The sequence below is a fragment of the Clupea harengus genome, chromosome 14, assembly GCF_900700415.2.
Source record: "Clupea harengus chromosome 14, Ch_v2.0.2, whole genome shotgun sequence".
NCBI lineage: Eukaryota > Metazoa > Chordata > Actinopteri > Clupeiformes > Clupeidae > Clupea > Clupea harengus.
Genome location: NC_045165.1, coordinates 14,258,493 through 14,274,310, shown reverse-complemented (window position 1 = coordinate 14,274,310; position 15,818 = coordinate 14,258,493).

Below are 15,818 nucleotides of genomic sequence, written 5' to 3'. Positions count from 1 at the left end.
CTACCACCAGTGCAATATAATGTAAAATGTTGTATGTGGGTTAGGATTAGAGATTGTGTCACTGTTGAAGAGATTTAGTCACTGCTGTTTATTGCCACAGACTCATTTAGGTCTTTGTTCCATTTTAGCCACCTCTAAGTTAATCTCGTTTCTCCCACCAACATCTACCTCATACATTGTGTGGCTGGAAACAGACTTGGAGAGAACTTTGCCTTTGTAAGAGGAATGGGAAAGTTTTCCTCTAAAGGGAGAACATGCACACAGTGTCTGTATGTAGTACTCATCTCCAAGAGTTCGTCCTTGACCAAAGATGTCCTGAACAAATGGTCTCCCCTGGTCAAACTGTGGCCAGTGTCTCTGTGTCTCCCCTAACCATCAGCACTGTTCCTATGATGTGATCCTGCTAAAATGCTTTCGGCCTTCTGTTCATAATTGCACTGTATGATGTCTTTGGCTGCAGACGTTTGAACGGCCATGACTTAGTTGTCCGGTTCTTCTTAGACTCCTTCTGGGGCATTCATACATGGGGCCTTGTGTGTGTGTGTGTGTGTGTGTGTGTGTGTGTGTGTGTGTGTGTGTGTGTGTGTGTGTGTGTGTGTGTGTGTGTGTGTGTGTGTGTGTGTGTGTGTGTGTGCGTGCGCGTGTGTGTTTGTGCGTGTGTGTGTGTGTGTGTGTGTGTGTGTGTTTGCGTGTGTGCGTGCATGCGTGCGTACGTGCATGTGTGTGTGGTTGTGTGTGTGTGTATGTTTTGCCTGATCCCAGTAATGAAGCTCTGGGTGTTTTTTTTATTTCTGCCAGAATCTGACACAGTAAAATTCCTACCACTACCAAAACCTGTTTCACCCTGAAAATGCTTTGGAGGTTTTTGGAGGTAAGAAATGCATTTCTGTCCCACTAAAACTTTACGAGAGCATTATACAACATTCATCACTGTCAGCAATGTGTTAAAATTGATTTTCTGCTGGAGGGGAAGATAACAGTCACCCTGTGTGTTCAGTGCTCCAGGTCATGTGGTTCCTCCTGGTTCTCTTTGAGAATGTTTAAATCTGTACTGGTAAAATGCAACTACCCATCACAACAATTCAACACAAACAGACCCATAATATTCCCCAAAAAGCCATTTTGAAGTCTTGGAAAAGATGAGTTGTGTCGTTTTGGATGAGTAAACTTGCGGTATGTCCCAGTAAAGCCTGACGGGCTGGCTCCAAAGGACAAAAGTGAAATCATTATAGATGTCTTTTCAGAATATGGTTTCATGTTATTAATGAATTATTCATAGCAAGTCTGTAACTGTATCTGACAAGTTATTTTCCAGAAGTGAGAAATGCCAGTGGTTTTGTGGTGGTAATGTTTATAATAGTTATGATTTCTGCACAGGACATTTCAACATTATTAGAAAGGCAAACTTTTGGAGACTTGGGAATTTTTGGTTGAGAGCATTTGATACCATCCATTTCCCATGATGGAAGACGAGAACATTTTCTACCGGTAGAGCTGCCATTAGAAAAACACAAACATTACGTGAGCTGACATGTCCCCTCTAGCCAATGTCGTCAGTCTTGGAAAATGGGCCTGAACTGCTTGCTGCAATGTCAGCAGAAAGAAAGTAAGATAGAGGGCTGCAGAAAGAGAGTAAGATAGAGGGTTGCAGAAAGAGAGTAAGATAGAGGGCTGCAGAAAGAGAGTAAGATAGAGGGTTGCAGAAAGAGAGTAAGATAGAGGGTTGCAGAAAGAGAGTAAGAGGGTTGCAGAAAGAGAGTAGGATAGAGGTCTGCAGAAAGTAAGAAAGAGTGTTGAAGAAAAAGTGTTGTAGAAGCACTGGTGGTAGCAGAAGAAGAAGACAACGAAGAAGAAGTTGTTCAAGAAGAAAAAAGGAGAAGGATGATGATGATGGTCATTTCACAGAGCACTGTAGTGCACTATTTTGTGTAGTCACTGAAAATCATAACTTCACACCTAACATCCACTTTGTCGCAGATTAATTTGTGCAATGGAAACATACACAAAGCCAGTCAGTTTTGCAGAACAGGGGACATTTTGGAGAACAGGGGACATTTTGGAAAACTTTGTTAAGCACCTGTGAAAACAAATGTTACCATTACAGTACGTTGTGGGGAAATCTGTGGCTAGATTTCACACAGAATAAAATAATAAATAACATGGATTTTTCTAATATTAAGTATTTCCTGAATTTATTTTGATTTATTGGATGACAGAGTAAATATCCTTAATTCATCAGAGACTAAGCTGATTTAATTGAATTCATTAATCAAAAACACAGATGTTTCTTGTTTTTTTTTTCTGTCAACCAAACAAGCTGCATTATACAACTTTTTAGAGTTTTTGTCCCTGTAACGAAGAAGAGGAAGAGATTTGACTAGTTGCCAATAATGTATTATTTACACATGTGAAAGAAATTAAAACAAAAACTAAATAAATCACAAGAAATCAAGCAAAATCACCAGATATGATGTGACATGGAGTTAATTGCTCAATGTACTAATCCACGTTGAGCCTGACTTTTTATGTCATTTCATTCAACCAAATAGTTTGGGCTTGCAATACTGTTTATGTGCTTGACTGTTTTTGATTTAGCTGAATGCATGTGCATCCCCTTTGCGCTCTGAGACAAATACTTGAAGGTGTCATGAAAAGTGAATGTCTTCATTTAAAATGCGATCCAAGTAGAATTTATTGATTCAATAAGACTCATAAAAGTCAACCCCCCAGTTGTTCAGCCTGTGCACAATTGGGTTATGGGTGTTCCGCATATAAAGTCCTCAGCATGTGTGTACAGTATGTTATAGGTTTAAAAGAAACAGCATGTCAAGAGTTGATCGACACCATACACATTTCCAGGCTCATTCCTTGATAATTCTAGCAAGGCTGGCACTGATCAATTGTTTCCCAAACCATCTCACACAAACATGATTTATGATTTTTATGAAACATGATAGTTTTACCATGATTTTCTTATGACAGGAATGGACATCGTCCATTTTTTACAAGGGGGAAGAAAATCTTGAATCCTGATGGACAGCCACACACTAACAATGACATTTGGATGAATGCTAGCTTGGTACAAAAGCACTTCAGCTCACAAATTGAAAATTAAGACAAGACAGGTGGATCTAACATTTGTAATGCTGAATGTCATCTGCAATTGTGTATAATTGTTCTGCTTTCAGAACCTGTCAGTTCTGTGTCGCATAAACCAGACAAAAAACGGATTAAAATAAGGGCCAACGAGTTTTGAAAAAACACAGCACAATGAGCATTTTTTGTTAGCAGTGTTCATTTCTGGTGAACATTTTGGCTCGAGCACAGACATTTTTCTTGGATGGAATAACTTGGACGTGATGCAATAATGAGACATAACTCTACAGTATGCACTGCTGTGATAGTGTAACAGATTAATGCCTTTCCTGGAAGCTCCACAAGGAATAGTCCTGGATGCAACAATGACAAGTGATGTCAGCCTTGCTGCGTCCCAGTCAATAGATGGGTGTCTGGACAATGTAAAGCCTGATCTCACGAGAGCACTGTCAAACTTCAAGGAAAAGCTTAAGGAGACGATGTTTAACATACTTTCCCAAACCGAAATTGACAGGTCAATGCCTGCTGAAGATTTTGTAAATTACCGTCATGAAGCTTTATTTTCTATTCGTTTCCGCGGGTCATATAAGCAATTTGTAAAATATGACGTGATTTACAACAAGATTTGATGCCAAATTTATTTGAACATGCCTAATTAGAATGTGTTTGTGCCATCAGAAGACTATGAGCAAATGTAATCAGCAGATAATTGATGGGTTATATTATTGCTACTATACATTTCTTAAAGTTTGGCTTAAGTCATCATAACCATCATAATCCTGCTATTGCCTTTTATTAAAATGTTGATTTATAGTGTTAAGAGCGCTACACAACTCACAGTGCAATAGTAGATAGTTCCTGCTTTGTGTAAACCTCCCATAAGCCTTGTCTCCCTGACAGGTTTTCTCGTGCCTCATGGATGCAAGTATGCAAAGCTGGTTCCATTCCCATCCAGAGTAGGCCAAGGACAGATTGGTCCCATCTGATTGGAATGACTTTTGATGTGCACTGCCAGGACACAGGGACAGGTGGATGAGGGAGTGCTGAGAACCCCTCAAGAAATCCACCACAAAAAAAACAGTCTCCCACAAGACCTTCTCATTAACTCTCGATTATAGTCTCCCCTTCCTCACATTCAGCAGGCATTTCAGCATGGCCACACTCAAACAGGCTCCCTATTTTTTGATAAAAGACAAACCTGTTTGGAAGACGGTCAAGTGTACTTATCCTCTGAACCGGCTTTGGAAGTTCTCCTGGACAGATTCTCTGGCAGCGAGGATGAAAGGAGGGGTCGTGCGTTTGGACTTGGATTTGAATCGGGAGAGAGGCTGATGAACAGCTGAGCACATTTCAGCCCACCCTCCAAACAAATCGAATAATAATAAAAAAAATTAAAAAAACAGGCTCTTTGACGGCCGCTCTTTCTCCTCTCATTTCGACTCTCCGTTTGACTCTGCATTTGAATTTTTATGAGATGAATTCACATAACTTTGGTCTCCATCTGCAAGTGTCTTTGGAAATGGAGTGCGCGGCAATCCTCAAGTGCCTGTCAACACACCACAACAGAACATAGAAGCAGGTCCCCTCTGATTGCTTTCAGCTGTTTATCAAAGTACTCTATCAATTCAATGCACTTTTCCTCCTTTTCAACAGCTTGTTCTATTACCCCTCGTAAACCATGCACTGGTAACCTCCTGGATACCCAGCATGTCTGGTAATAGTTACCTGCTTCACTGCTTTATTTATTAAATTAGGTACCCTGGACAAGTTGACACTCATTAACTTTGATAACCCTTGGAAAAATCCAAAGGCGCACGTTATATATTATGTGCATTATGTGCTTTTGAGAGGGGAAAAAGGAAATAAATAAAATGCACAGCTGGCATTTTGGGTCCGGACTCAAACAGAATTTGTAATAAAGAAAGACATCACAGAATTCCATGCTTCAGTTGGAGCATACAGACTGTGTTTCAAGACTGATATCCTTGTTCACAAGTGGCAATATTGAACATTTCTTCTGATTAACACTCTGACTTGAAAAGGAGAAAAAGAAAAGTATAAAATACCCACCCTTATATGTTTTATTCACTTTCATCCATTTACACACTTTACTTTCACATGAATACATAGATTAACGGAGCTCTTCTACGTAGATAGATAAGATGGAGACCGCAGAACCTAGACATCTCATATGAGAAGCTGGAGGTGATCAGACTTGTGATGACAGTAAGACATTCATGGACAAGTTCAAAGACATAAATATTTTAATCTAATGATTAGATCATCCAAACCACCAAAAGTCTACAAAGGTGCAGTATTGCCCTCATATTAGGCGGGTGCAAATTCAACTATTCAATTCTGTACCACCAAAAGCTGATGTCCTTTGACATGCAGGTCTGAATGACTAGCTCTCTTCCAGGACGTGCAGAATGAAAAGTGTCTATGAAAACTTGGCATTATATGAAAGTCCAGAGTGCACACCCACCCGCTCGCTGATTTTGTTTATGTTCACTCAGAAGCTCATATGGACAACAGGGAAACACATGTTGAACACATTCTAATGGCAGGTTTGAAAACACAGATTTATGATAAATGTATGACCTTGCATGGAAATGTTTGATTCAAAGTTTGGCTGTGAAAGGCCTGTCAGTATACACCATCTCCCATCACTCCTGGCCTCCACCTGTATTACTGGCTAAGAGGCCAGAAAAAAAGGCATTCCTCAACTTTGAAAGTCTAATTTCACATCAGCGTTCAGATGTAGTTTGAAACTTGAAATGATAAGCTAAAATCATCCTGTTTTTATTTAAAACATAAACCATGGTGTACTGTGAGACCTTTGCATATCAATTTGCATGTTCCTCCATTTTTCTGTACCTGAATATATTGTTATAAGTTTCAACTCAGTACATTGTCAATATTGCATGAAGCCCAAAAGTAATTGTTTATCAAGAAAGCTTATGAAAATGTAATGTTGAATGTTGTCCTCCCTGTTGATTCAAACATCTCTCCAAAGAAAAGCACACAGGGGAACTTAAAAGACATGCAACCATTTGATTACACAGTCAATCTAAGGGTCTCCACACTCCATGCAATCAGTGGCTTTTTTTGTCCACACTCAAATTGACCAAGGGGGGAACATAACTTTTCATTGACTGCAGCTGCTGGAGCGGCACTGCTCGACCCACTGAAAGGCGGAGAATGCTATGTATGGAATGTCAATTGTTTCACTGCTTATTCTGGATGGAAATAGAACTTCTGACACTGCAATGAGTTGTGCCAGCAGGTAACACTATGGTTCAGGAACACAAAGGTTAATATGGGACCCTGTGGGAAACATCTGGACACACTTCATCCAAAGTGACCTTGGGGGACGATGGACTTAGTAATTCATTGATCAGAGGTTTTAATTCAATGTGGTTATCCTGTAACTACCATAGTTTCTGACCCTTACCTCAAACACAAACCGTACCGTATGTGTTGATGGAAATGCACACATTTATATAAGCAGTGTGCCCTACATTGTAAAAGTCAGTTTTTAATGAATTAGGTATTAAGAACAATAACAGAACAAAAACAATACTACTTGAAATAAAGTGGTACCGAATGTCTTATGAAGTCTAGTATGTCAGTAAATGGTCACATAACCTGTAATGTGTATTTGATGCTCTGGAGCTGCATACATTGAGAGATGCTTATGTTTGTGTAGGACCAGTGACCAAGTGTAAAGTATAGTGGTTTCATTTGGCATAGTTCTCGCATAAAATCACTCTCAGAGGTGTGATCGGATGATGAACTTAGATTAAAAAAACGGACTCAAAACGGCGAATTTGAATGCTGTTTCTGGGATCGTTTGAATTGAAGGTAGCCAAAGAACGTCTAGACATCCGTCCTCTTGTAACCACTGCAGTCCCACTAACATCCAGTTAAGGAGTAGAGTTTCCCACAGGAGCTGAGAGAAAAACAATTCGCCACACAATGTGAAGGATATGCTCAGTAGTCAGAAGTGTGCCATGGTCTTTATATGTTGCGCAGTCACCTTCCAGCTGCTGTTTTATCGCCATTCTTAGGCATATATCAGTCCTGACACAGTGAAGGCTTTGAAATCTGGGGAAGTGATTTAAGTTCAGCCCAGACCCAACAGGTTGAGCTATCATCATTGTTGCTCCCAAGGGGAAACTAACTCATCTTTCAAACCATACCAAAACGCACCCATGCAAACACTCTCATACTGTGATCCCTCTGTCTCAATCTCTCTCTCTCTCTCGCCCTTGAAGATGTACTTCTCCACATTTACAACAAATACCTAGAACCTGGAAACACAGACATGGCCTTCATATCCTCTGCTCAAATATTCTTTCCTCAGAATGTCTTCCTTTCACAGGCTGGCCCTGAGACCCCCTGCTCTAACTGTGTCAGGTGACTTCCATGCTCACATTAACAAGAATCTACAAGAACCTAGAGCCACTTGTCCTTTATATCCTCTACTCAAATGTCCTTTTCTCTGAGTGTATTTAAGGTGATTTACATGTTCCACAATCACAAACACTGGAACCTAGAACCTTATGCTCCTGTGTATCCTATCCTAAAAATACATATTCTTTCTATCCTCTCCTTCCTCTCACAGGCAGGTTCTGAGTGTGTTTAAGGTGATTTACATGCAGTGTGAGGCCAGGAGAGGAGAGGAGCTTCGAGCACCAGCCTCAGCACCTGGTCCGTCACGTCCAATCACATCAGCTTCTCCAGGCTCCTATTACAACCGCGGTGACATTCATCACAGTGGTCATTCATCACTGACAGCCATAAAAAAAACACAAATTCTCCTCCTCCACCTGGGGGGGGGGGAATGCCCAGCCAGAAAACCTCATATCCATCAACCCCGTTTTCAACTTCCACCTGGCCAATGTGTGCCCAGCCAGAGAAGCCTATGCACTCTGACCCCATCGACCACAAGCCACCCACAGCCTACCAACCACACATGATCCAACTAAAAGCAGTCTTCACTCATCATCGTTTTGAAAAATCATTGACTAAAAATCAAATAAAAATACTGGTTTTGGTAACTGTTTTTACTTTTGCATTCCATTTACATGCATTTTGCTTTTAAATATCAAGACTCTTTTATCTGAGGACCTTGGTGCTGTTAGTACACTTGAACTACAGGGCTAATGTGTCTTTTGCGTTTCTAGTGTTGTGACAGAAAAGATGTAGTAGTTGGTATCGCACCACAACCCCTACAGAGAGCAACAGTGCGATCTTGTTTCAACCAGCCTCAGGAAAATCGTTTAGCCAAAATAGATGTGTCCTCGGCTGGAGTAGTGGGTTTCAGTCTATTTCCATCCAGGTGGAACTGTCCTTTCACATCATGACTCTGAGGCTATGTTAGACCGGAGCCCACATCTGCTGACACAGCTAGCATCTCATGATCAATCATCATGTTCCCTAGCAGAAATGTTTTGTACATTTGTTCACAAATTGAGTTCATGTCCCTTCATATATTTCTCTCTCATGTCTTTTTCTTCTGAGTATTTTTGGTACATATTTATTTATTTGCTACTTCCTATTTTTTGGCCTCCTCCCCATCAATGTCTTCATTTTTCCAGCTTGTTTTCCCCTGTGACCAATGACATAAGCTTGATCATTTGAGAGATCTGCTGTTGCATGATGTGAGTGCCGTGGGAGGAAGTGGGCAATCATTCCCCCCCACCCCTTATCCTGACAGATCCAGTCTTAGACTGGGGGGGCAGAAGATTGCCCATTTGTCAGAATCTTTGCTTTCTCTTTTAGACCACCGTTTGTCAACATCTCGTTCATAAATGACGGATTAACTCAGTTTTCTAGCACTATCCAAGAGCACACACTGTAGCTTATTGCAAATTCCATGCTTGGATGTATTAGGGGGGTGGACAAGGTTGAGCATCTTGAATCCAGCTGGACTCTGAACCATCGATCAAGTCCAAACAGGACAGCAATGTGTCAATGCAACTGTGCCAGGCAGTGCTTACATTGCAAAAAGTCTGCATTTCTACACCTCAACATGCATCTGCTCCAACCAGTGGTCCAAGGGCTATCAGTTACTGACACAACCCAGAACATGGCTTGGATTGGCTTGTAATGGATTGAGACAAGCATAGCAAAAACTAGTACAACAAAAGCGTATCTATCATGACATGGCACACATTTCAGTGTATACAGGTGGTTTTCGTGTAAGACTGAGTACCAGGCATAAGGCAGTGCTCGGTCCTCCATGTGAATTATGAAATGTTGACATCCAAGCAAAACTCACTAATCATGTTTGATTTCACTGCTTAGCAGTTTTGTTTTACAACATCTGCTAGTATGGGATGCCAAGTGTAACAGACCGTTTTTCGTAGACAAAGCCCATTCATGTTCTGAAACCATGTAACACCCCAATGCTTTTTGTCCTTGAAAAACACAGACACATTAGCATTGTGTCCGTGAAATATTGAAGATTATATATTAAATATAAATATTGTTTTTGTGCAAAGAAAACAGAACGGATTATGTATGCCGTGCACTGAAGGGACTGTTGTGTCTTCTATTTTGTGGACAAAAAGCTGAATGCACTTCTCACTCTGTGGACAAAATCAATTCATTAGTGTCACAAAACACACAATGCGCTACACTATGACCACTCTGTGATATTAAATGTTAATTTTGTCCACAGTTCTGCTTTATCATGGAAACTATGATGTGCACAAAAGGGATTGAACACGATACATTCTGTGACTCAACAAGTTACAGAAGGAATTCTGTCCACAAAGGCAAAGGCTGCTTGCACTTTCATAAACTTCAGTGTTCTGCTAAAGTACGGAATGAATTCTATCCGTAGGCTAGTCTATATTCCTGAAGGTATGATGTGCATGAAAGGTCTTTGGCCTGATACATTCTGTGAGGCAGGTTATAGGATACATTCTCTCCATGAAAGCAAAGACTGCTTAAACTTTTGTAGCCTTAAGTGGCAGTTCAAAAGTCTGCGAAAGTTCAAGCAGCCTTTGCACGCTTGGAGAGAGCACATTTTGCATCCTGCTGATTCATGGAATGTATCGGACCAAAGAACTTTCGTGCACATCATACTTTCAGTGATGGAAAGTATGGAAATAAAGGATATATATATAATAAATATGGAAACTACATTATTTTGTACTGACACTGACAAAGGTTCAAGCAGCCTTTGTTTTTCTGGACAGAATGTGTTCTGTAATTTGTCGACTCATGGAATGCCTATTGACATCATTCGTTTAGTACTTTAACAAAACAATGACATCTACAAAAGCTCAAGCAGCCTTTGCTTTTGTTTTCTCTATTGAACCGAAGCTCTTTCTTGCACATCATACTTTCAGTAACATGGCAAAACTTTTAAGTGGACAAAATGAACATTCGATGGCATAGAATGATCATAGTACAGCGCATTCTGCTTTTCGTGTCACAAAAGTAAATATGTTGGCCTACAACATCTATTATGTGGACATAATTACTTGTGTACACAAAATTAGTTTATTTTGTCCACAAAGTGAGAAGTGCATTTAGCCTTTTGTCCACAAAATGAAAAGCATAACAGTCATTTGAGTCTACACAACATGTGCACAAAAGAATATGCTCTCTTATTTGGAGGACAGAGTGCTGACACATTTGTGTTTTTCGTGGACAAAATGAATGCATGTTGTAGCACAGAATGCATTGTGTAGACAAAATAAGGTCCGTTACAGTGCTTGGTTCATCCATACACAGCTAAAATTGTACCTTCTCTTTCAGTTTTCCTCCCTGGCCCAAAAATAGCAGACTTTCATTTCACTATGGGAACACAGCAAGCATTAAGGGAACTGTGTGACTTCTCACCATCCGTCCTAGTGAATGCATACACACTTACTTGGACAATTACAAAAGAAGACTCATCAGATGAAAGGAATAGCACACAGTATGATATAATATCATATGAATAATTGTTCGATAGGCAACTGTACGTGAAGCAAAAAGCAAGGTTTAATCTGTAGATGCAATGTTGCCTACAGGTCCAAAGTGCGTGTGTCTCCTTCTTCCTTCCTGTAGTCCACAGACTGCTAAGGTCCCCGGTGAGTGTCTGAGTTCTTCTAAATTGACCTATTTCCTACCTCCCCAGTGGCTGCACCAGTTTTTGTCCGGACCATCTTTATTACCTTCAGCATTTCCCACTGAAACCAATAGCAACACCAACTGTGCGTCTATGCACGTAGTGCAGTCTTAACAGTGCCCAGTATGGAGGTCCTAGCCCTCAGCTAATATTCATTATATAGGATAACGAGAATGCATCCAGTGGAGACCCAGGGGAGAGGTTTAATGGGCATTTGAATGCCTTCAAAGTGGATAATCTCACTTGACAGAAACATGGAATGTGCAAAGGAATGTCATAACACTGAAAGATAGAAGACTATTATGCAAGATATGTGCAGGTATTTTCTGAACATGAATACATTTAGACTAAAGTATGAAGAGGTATGGGTATTAAGGATTCATATAAACTATGCATTCAGTTATATAACGTGCAATGTTTCAAATTTGGAAATTCAGTGGATTTAAATGTTTTGTTAAAATGTTCATTGAGACACGATATAGATATTCAAATGAAATGGTTTTAAAGGCTTTCCCAGGACAGCATATTTAGGATTTTTCTAAAAGTATACAAGACTAGACTAAGTAAATATCTAACACAGGGCAAATTAAAAGAAGGCTCTTATTTTTTCAGCTGCCTTGTCTCTCAGGCCTCTTTTGACAAGGGCCATGATTTAAGAAACAGCTGAGCTTTGTCAGAAGGATATTATTCTTACAGATGAAGATCTATGAAACCCAGAGTAAGAAATGAAGAATCTGTGGCATGCCAGAGGTAGGTTGAGTTTGAACTTGGGAGAGAGTGAGAGAGAAAGAGAGAGAGTAAACAAAGACAATTGAAAATGTGCTAATTATTTGAACAGAACTGTTTTGTGGACAGGGCCTAGATGAGTTCCAAGTAGGTCGATGAAAAGTGACATTTAATAGCTACAAAATGGAGACAATCAATTATCAATTAATTAGTTTGAAAATATTTGAAAATATCGGGATGGATATGATGATAATACTTCTGCAATTTTGTGTTCCTACAAAACAGTTATGTGTGCAATAACATTTGCATTCCATCATGTAATTCTCCTTCAGAGAAAAATACAATTTTGAGAGGAAACTAAATGATCTCACAATGTTCCTCTAGGGCTCTTGAGAGGCCCTCATGTGAATTGCATACTGAATTGAGAGCAGAGTGATAGTTTCAGGTAGTGACCTCTTAACAGGTGTTCACGAAAGCGATGCTACTGTGTGATGGCACACCCTGACAACTGCGTCTCCATCAGTAAATTAAAAGCCCACACGGGGGAAAACAGGCAAATGACCTTTTGATTAATTATGATCTCAGTGCGAGGTGCTGATGACACCCAAATGCCAACGTCTTGAGCGGCACAAGCCCGCATTTCATCATGAAGAAGGTCAAGTCGAAAGGCAGGACGGGGAATCTGCGCGAAACCACCCTTCGTGTGATTTTTATCAGTGTGTGGTTCATTCGCAGCTGTAGCAGGACAGACTCGAGGGGTGGAGCGGAACAGACCCATATTTTATTGCCTTTTACACACCCTGTAAATCATTGACATTTTGTTTTCTTTCGCAGCCTTGTTACCTCCTCGCAGAAATGAGATTACTCACAACTGGCCGAGGTCCAGCTCAGGGGTATTCTACAATGGGACATGTTATTTATTGCAGTGGACTGGCCAGTAACATCTGTGCAATGGCTTATATTACGTCCACTACCTCTCCCAGCTACATGTTATAAGGTATTTAAAAATAAAAAAAATTAAACACAGTGTGCGTCCAAATATACAAACAGTTGAGGAAATCCTGCTTATACTTATAGGCCAGTGTCTTATTATTTTCTGATTAGTCTGTTGACCAAGGCCTGGTGACTTTCAAAGGCTCATTAAATAATTATAATAATTATTCATAAACAGGAGGTGCCTTTAATGTGTGAATAATTGTTTCCAGAGTGGGCTTATTCAAAAATAATAATAATAATACATGTAACTCTTACATTAGTATTAATTTACATTAATAAGGAACATCTTACTCTTTTAACAAAAACTATGGTTGCCATGGGTGTCGTGCGAAACTCTCCTGGCTTTTAGCAGAAATTACCCCACAGAAAGGATTATACATACATGATGTGGCAACATCTCAGTTATGGCCATATATTTGACTCCGTTTGTACAGTCATGGCAGCATCAAGCATTTCATAATGTGCCGTCACAAGAGGCCTCCGTTAGGATAGGATGAGGAGGATTATGTTGGAAGCAATATCATCTGAATGTGCAGAAAAATGAATAGCCTATTTTTCCCAAAGGTGAGATAATATCAACATAGTCCTGACAATCCCACCCCTAGTTAAGGCACAGTCCTTAATTGATTCATACATACAGCAACAACAGCAAAAACGTTGATACATCATAGCCATTATAAATTTAAATGTAGGCCGATCCATCAATTTTATTACATGTATGATGTGAATAATGGATCCTATTTTAAGCTGAGCTGGCAATTTCCCTAAAAATGATGCTTGATTGCACATTTGCACGTATTTCTCATCTAAGAAATGTCCACGTGTAAGAATTTGAGGTGAGCTGAAAGAACAGCAATGGCTCCTCCATTTCTGTGTATGAAACAGTCACATTTCAGCATGAGTTGCCAAAGCTAACCATCCACCTTGATAAGATACCTTTGAGATATACCCTCTGGACAAGGTTTTAAGTGTTTGAGCGTCTTTAAAATATTAACATTGGATGTAACTATGCATCATACACCGGGGCATAACATTTGTTACAAAGGCCATTGCTTGTAATAGGCAGGGGATGAATAACACAATCCTTTCTATGATTCTTCTTTTTCTAGGAACTTTTGCTCATACTGCCAAGATCTACAACAGGGTAACAGGACTATGGACAGGGTTTTCTTGTCAAAACACACACAGGGCATACCAACTACCTGAATGTCAACATGATTGATATTTGCCAAGAATACACTGCTCTATAATGACAGTCATGCTTACAGAGGTGTTACCTTTAGCATCTGACAAGCAGGCCCGAGCCAACAAAACCAACGAGAACCCTATTCCCCAGGACTGAGGCATATGCTGGTCATAGACAATGCCCAGACCGAATATGATCAGATTCTTAGAATTCTTATAAAAATATCAGATTTGGAAAAGCTACATTGATTTTTCTCCCTGAATGCGCAGAAACACTTTAGTTCTTCCCAGAAAATCTACAAGTCTTGTACGTCTGAAGAACTCTGAGCTGAGCTTGGTGCAGTACCCCAACGTGCGCACCATTATCTTGTAAGCAGCAGATGTAAGTTCTTCCATTTGTAGACTCATCCAGGCGTTACAGACAGCATCTGAGCTAAATTTACATTAGCTCCAATAATTGGGTTTGTCCAGGTAGTCATCGGCTTCCTGGCTATAGAAACACCAGAGTCAGACAAAGACACCTCCCCCTCTATCCCATGCTGTTAGCTCTTTTGTCTGACCCTGAAGATTGTTGACCTCATGGAATGTGAGAATGCATCCTCTGAACTCAGTTCATGTGCACTTTGCACTGAGCATCTGAGACGAACTTTAGATGCAACACACTCCATAATCTCAAATGGACATAGGCTCAGTGGTCAGAACAATAACAGGACCTAAATCAAATAACCTATTTTTCATAACTTGGTAAATGAACAGTTCAACTACCAGTTTCAGAATTGTGCTTATTTCTGAATACAGTTAGCAAAGAACTATTCTATCTCCTGAACCTCCATTACCTCAAACAATACAAAGCCAAAGACCATCTTAAGATGAGGTCCATTAGCGATTCAATAAACAGAGTATCGCTCGCACCACTTTCTCGGATATCAGAACCTCAGATTTAAGTAAATTAAAAGCCCTTCCTGTCTATGATGTAGTGCATGTATCTCAGTGCCCTAATGGTGAAAGGTTGCTGGTTCAAGTCTCAGCATGGGCACTTGACTCTGTCTGCTGTCCCCTTGGACGAGGCACTTTATCTGTATTGTCTCAGTCCGCCCAGCTGGGGGTTAACCTGCGATGGACTGGTGTCTCATCCAGGGGGAGTCTATGGCTGTCACCTGTTTAGCGCCATGGAAAAACCAGGTACAAGCATTAGTCTTATTAGCCTCCATGGCTAGGGAAGGATTTGTTAATCTGTCTGTGATATATGTCTACTGAAGCAAACCTGTACTTTTGTGTGTTGATAAGAACAACATCATTAAACCATTACTGTGCTTTCAAAGGTGAGACGCAGACACCTAGCAAACATGCTGACCAGAAGATAGACAACTGACCCTCAGTGCTAGCCATTCAATTCTCCTTAAAGGGACTGTGCTTCTATGGAGGGGTCAGACCAGGCCTTTGGCATCTAGTCAGACCCTTAGACTATCATGCTGATGATCTATAACCTTTTAATAGACTTCTGTGGGAAACCCAGCATGGCTCAGCACACACAACAGCTCCGGATTCCTAACAGGTGGCAGTCTCTTTGCTTAGCAACATTTGTTTTGGTCCCCCACGTTTTTTTTCTCAGTTTAGAGTGGACATATGAGCAATCAGTAGGGGGGTTACAGTTTTCCCACCAGGTATCCAGGGGGGATAATGT